The sequence below is a fragment of the Anthonomus grandis genome, chromosome 13, assembly GCF_022605725.1.
Source record: "Anthonomus grandis grandis chromosome 13, icAntGran1.3, whole genome shotgun sequence".
Classification (NCBI taxonomy): Eukaryota; Metazoa; Arthropoda; class Insecta; order Coleoptera; family Curculionidae; genus Anthonomus; species Anthonomus grandis.
The window spans coordinates 11635901-11641941 of record NC_065558.1 but is presented as its reverse complement, the minus strand read 5'-3'; the positions used below and the strand labels follow the sequence as shown (position 1 = coordinate 11641941).

At 33.8% G+C, this 6041-nt stretch overlaps 1 protein-coding gene across 1 annotated transcript in view; it reads right to left on the bottom strand.

Annotated features, from left to right (window-relative positions):
- LOC126744172 (uncharacterized) overlaps positions 1 to 6041 on the bottom strand; it is a 32499-nt gene that overhangs the window by 15428 nt on the left and 11030 nt on the right. The gene's annotated exons all lie outside the window — the stretch shown is intronic.

Here is a 6041-nt window from a genome sequence, read left to right as displayed (position 1 = left end):
CCTTGTAGCCGCTTTTGCGGATTTTGTTCGCAAACAGACAAAAGCGATGCTCTGGGTTAACTAAATGGGGTCATTGGTTTAATGTAAAAAAATGTTTAGTCAAAAATTGGATTTTCATTTAAAAAATTATATAGGGTGTTCAGTGTTTTATTGATTGCAGTTTTTCTCTGTGGTGTATTTTACCAATACAAATACCCATTTCGATGATCTGACATTTTAAAACATGCAAAATACTTGCTTCCAGTGAGAACGGTCTAGAAGCAACAGATCTTGCAGCATCAAATAATATGTTAATAAAGTAAATTATTATTAATACATAAAATGACATGCCAATGGGTATCTAATGAGGATGCAAACAGGAATCATATAGATCACGTTTTAATTGATGCAAGGCACTTCTTATTAGAGGTAAGAACCTCCGGGAGTGCAGATGCCAATTCAGCTCATTTTATAGTCAAAGCGAAAATCAGAGTCAGAAGATCTAGAGCAAAGAACAAGCGAAGCAATCGTCTTTCTCCTCAGTGGTATACAAAAAAACTTCAGCAGATCTAGATAAGAGCACAGTATCAAGACGAACTTGAGCGACGTATCAGAAAAATTACTTACACCACTTACTGATATGGATCCACATTTGAAGTTATATCTGGAACAATTATAGGGAGAGCTAGAAAGATGGTAAGGGAGAAACCTAGAAGGCCACACAAAAACCTTTAATATAATGAAGATTGCGAAGATGCTACGGGGAAGAGAAATACACTGCTAGACTCCAAATGCTAAAAAGTCACCAACGAGAACATGCGGAGAGATTCATGCCACTAAGAAATCTAGGAAAGAAATCTGTTAAGAAGGAAAAAGAGAGAATGGCAAGAAAGAGTTAATTGCATTAGAGGAAGACGGAAAGAATAACACAAGAACATTCTACCAAAAATTACGCCCTACAAAAGCGGAATTCAGACCATGACCGACAGTATCTTAAAGAAGGAAAATGGCAATCTAATAACTGACATAGTGGAAATACTGCAAAAATGGAAGAACTACTTTCATCAACTGCTTGATGAAACTGGCAAAGAGGAGGTAGCTATGGATCTGCCATGAAACAACCCGCCCTTCTAAAGAGGAAATTGTAATAGCAATTAAGAAATTAAAAAATAATAGCCCCTGGAGGAGGTCTAATCACAGCTGAACTTCTTGAATATGGTGACAATACTATCATAACACAGCTGAAAAACCTCATTGAAACCATATGAGAAAAAGGAGATATCCTTGATGACTGAAAGGAGAGTATTCTGATACCGATCCACAAAAAGGCCATAAAACGGTTTGTTAAATCGAATGTAATTCTTCTAAGACTAACCTCCTTCACCGAAAGAATATTTGGAGACTTCAAGTGCGATTTCAGAGCAAATAGATCAACAACGGACCAGCAGTTCACCATTTAACATTTCTAGAGAAGAGTTGGGAATTCAACCCAGACACCTCACCTAAGGATATAGGTTTCAGGTGAGCTTAGGTCTTAAACAGCGAGACGCGTTATCACCCACGCTTTTTAATATCGCATTGAAGAGAAGTAGCAAGTGAATAATCGAATCTTAGCTATTCGGTTCCAGTGGACCAAACTTGCTGCTAACATATGCCGATAATATAGACGTGGTGAGCATACGCGTCATAAAAGTAAAATAACCATTTTACAAAATCCAAACAGAAGCTGCAGATATGGGGCTTAAAGTCAACGAGGTCAAAACGAAATAGGACAAATGTTGACCATGGACACATACAACTTTCAAAATGTAAGACAATTTAAATACCCAGGATCCACAATCACATCCTATAACGACATGACTGAAGAAATCAGAGAACGCCTAAACAAATTCTGAACTAAGACAATATATAAATATACAATCAGCCAGAACTGATTAACCTTATAAAGGCACAAAAGTTGAGATGAACGTATGAAGTCACGTACAAGTTATGGAAGATCGAGAGAAATTGAAGGAAAGGACTTCAAGAACTCTATGATGATCATTTTGGCAAAAGAATAGAGTTTTGTGAAATTATGATTTGTTAAGTCAACGCCATCTCTAATATTCTGCCGAATATCTGTTTCAACGATATATGTTCACTTTTCTAAATGGAAATGTTAGCAAACAAAATTGTCTATATTGGAGTGATAAAAATCCATATATTCTTCGAGAAGGACACACACAATGTCCCCAAAAAGTTAATGTATGGGGTGGTATTCTTGGAAATGCCATTAATGGTCCTTTATTTATTGAAGGAAACTTGACAGGTGATCTCTACCTTAATATATGCTTGAAGAGACTATTGATCCTCTTGGCAGCCAAGAGCTACAAAGTACAAACTCAAATTTATACAAAGAGTAATCCAGTTCTACAGGAGGATTCGTTAACATTCCAGCAGAACAGTGTTCCACCTCATTACTTTTTGCCGGTCCGACAGTGGTTAAATTAAAGATTCCCGAATAGATGGATTGGCAGAAGGAGACCATTAAATGGCCTCCAAGATCACCGGATTAACCACCCTTAGACTTCTGTTTTTTGAGACATCTTCATTTCAAAGTACAACTTGTATTTTACAAATCCATTTTTTATAAAACACAATATGCTGATATTGGTGATCTTAAAAGACGAATTTCAGCAGAATGCGGGTCAGTTTCCGGTGAAGTTTTCCGAAATGTTAGAGAGGAGTTCGAAAACAAAGTTTGTTATTGTTTACAGGAAATTGGACAACATTTTCAGAAACCCAATGCAATAGCTTTTCTGTAAACACTAACCTAAAAACCAAAATCTCAATGCAGGCAAGAATAATGTCTTTACAACTTTGAAAAGCGATTATTCTGAAACGTCTAGAGAAACAGCATTTAAGTAGGATACCACTGAAAAGAAAACTGAACTCCCTTTAAAATGAGGTGCCACTTAACCCAGATTCCAATTGAAGATTCTACATCTACCCCTCACAGGAGGCGATTGAAACAAGAAGGCTAAAAATATTCATTTTTCATATTTTTGACTACAAGAAAATTATTAAAGGTGGGAAGTTTTTAAATTAACACCCTGCATGGAATCATTTTTCTAAAAATCCTCCTTTTCCTATGATTCCTGATAATTGCTAGACTACAGTCTGCGCATAGAAATTGTTGCTTCGTAAGAAATAGACTATAAGTTATCAGAGCCAAACATGGAAAAGGTTGATACTATCTTTTGAGAAATATTTGTATTTGACAGTAGATTTAGATTCACCTAAATTCACGAATTTACAATACGAAATTATGACCCTCTATCAGATAGTATACAGAGGGTTACAGTTTACTATTGAAGGTTTATTGACTATATCTAATGAATAGTTTTATTATACGCTGTAGGTGATACTAAAGGAATAAAAGTTTACAGGACTTGAGCTGAATCTGTTCGAAGTGAAGTACAATTTAATCAGATGGTTCAGTGCAAATAAGCCTGAACATCAACAAAAGAGAAAAAATTCTTTTTTCATGGCACAATGTGGAGGATAGAAATAATGAGGATTCAGATGTGATGAGAATCTTGGGCAAATTTTTGGATCCTAATCTGATCTTGAATAAGTATGTGGATTGTGTTCCAAGTGGACTGGCAAAGCATATTTATCTCCTCAACCTAAAAAGAAGACTTAATAGAAATATTTTGTTAATAGAGCCCTGTCTGCCATAAGGTTCACTAAGCTCTTATAGTCAACTGTCACAGAACCCACATCAACCATCTTCTCTATACTATTTAGCAGAAAACTGGTAAGGCTAATTATCGGCAAAACTTTGATTCTGTCTCTTTGTTATTTCATCGTGGTTTCGAAATAAAGCACAAAAACGAAACAAAAACACTTTCACCTCCCGTTATTGCTTTGCAAAATAGTCGGGCAAGGCAATTGAGTCCGATGAACTCATCGAAATGTATAACTCTTAAAACAAGCTGGGCATTTTACTAATAATCATTCACTCCTCTTTCAAAATGGACTTCTTCAATAGTCTTAAATAATCTCATAATATGGGAAACATGTATGTGTAACCCATATTGAAGGACGCATGGATATCCCATTTAGCCCTCGTGAAGGGGAGGAAATGACTTGAGGCATACGTATTGACCTGATATAGGGCGTTGAGAAAAAAAATAGCTTTGCAGATTATTTCTTAAGAACTTGTTGATTTTGCAAAAATATTGATCTTTAGATGGAAATTGTTTTTAATTTCGTAATTTTCTAAAAAGTTTTCTACACTGTACACTACTGGTTTATATAGTAAAAACATCTATTGTCCAACCCAAGCCAACGAGTGTAATAAAAAAAAACATTTTATCTAATATTCACTTACATATTTTTAAGTTAATTAATATTAGATGCGATAATCTATCGATAAATAAAACAGTAATACATACAATATTTGGTTATATGCAATAAAAAAAAATGATTCCAAAAAATGCGTGTATACTTTTAAAAATTCCATGGGTGAATGGAGTTACAAGTATTGAAAAAAGTAGGGATAATGAAACTAATTCCGTATATATACAAATCATTTAATTTATGCTAAAACAACCTGTCATTCCGGCTGTTCAACTTATTTCATTGTTTCAAAAAAAATAGGAATTAAAAAACGTGGCTTCTGGATAAGTTAATTTAAATTTGACAAACTGCCTTTAAATAAAAATAAGACCAAATACTTCACCTGAGTCACTTAACAATTAATTTATAAATGTTCGTAAAAATTAATGAGTTCCTCCTACCCATCATCCACTTTTATCCCTTATAAGAATTTATAGTTTTTTTTTACGCCCATACTCGTATCGTTTAAGGCAAATGAGGAAAATACCCTGAAAATGTTTTAAATCTGCCCTAATGGATCTCAAACCATCTTACGAATTTAAATAATAAGTCATTTCAAAATGGAGCTTTTCCAAGCTCCCTGAAGACGGAAATTATTATTCCGTTGATAATAGGCGTAATAGAAATCAAGTATCGAATTATCGTTTAATTGCACTCCTAGAAGATCATAAGATTGGTTAAAAAAAGGATTCTTTTTTTCTGTTTTAATATAAAACAGTTACTCCCCACCAATTTTGATTCTTAACTAACAAATGGACCAACAATACTATGTTTCCTCTTTTTAGTAGAGTATACTCCTGTCTAAACAAGGATCATTCGACAGCAACAATTTTTTGCGACTTCTGGATATTAAGCTTTGGACTGTGTAAATCATAATTTATCTTAATTAATAAGCTGCAGCACTCAGAGAAATGTGCACCTCTCGAATGGTTTAAGTGATATATTAATAATAGAAGTCAACTTTTAAGGGTTGATTTGATATCTTCTTGTATACCGATAGAATGTGGGATAACTCAAGGTTCAGTTTTGTTTCTACTCTTTATTAATAATATCGCTAGTCGGAACATCAGCGGTAAAATCTGTCTCTTTGAAGACGATACAGGTTCTATTTGGATCAACATGGATATTAAGGGACTACATAGATCCGTAGAAAAGAACCTACTCTCCATTAAGTGTGGTGCGATTCAAATCTTCTGTGCCTTAACGTTTCTAAAACTAGCCATACAAAAATACGTTGGATCCTTTTGAACTCGATAAAACTAGTTTAGCCGTCATTAAAGCTGTTAACTTTATGCGAATTATTGTAGACAAGTCTAGCACATCAATGAAGTTATCCAGAAAGTTAAGCTTCGCAGTTTTTGATTTTTTCTTATTTGTACTACAACTATGTAAGACTGTAATTATATTTTGAATTTTATTGTACAGACATTTATTGTATGTAGTTTTTTGTGTATTCTCTATAGTGTTTTTTGTTTGTATGCTTTTTTTAAGTAATCTATTAGCTTTGTCTACAAAATATTAAAAAAAATTCTTATAATATAGGAAATTATTCTTAAGTAATCTGTATACAAATGCCTTTTAGTATTGTCCAAAACAGAGAGAAAAAAATATGTGATGACTTTTTACAAATTTCGAACTTTTTGTAAAATGCCTACATATCAAAAACTAACCTAATAACA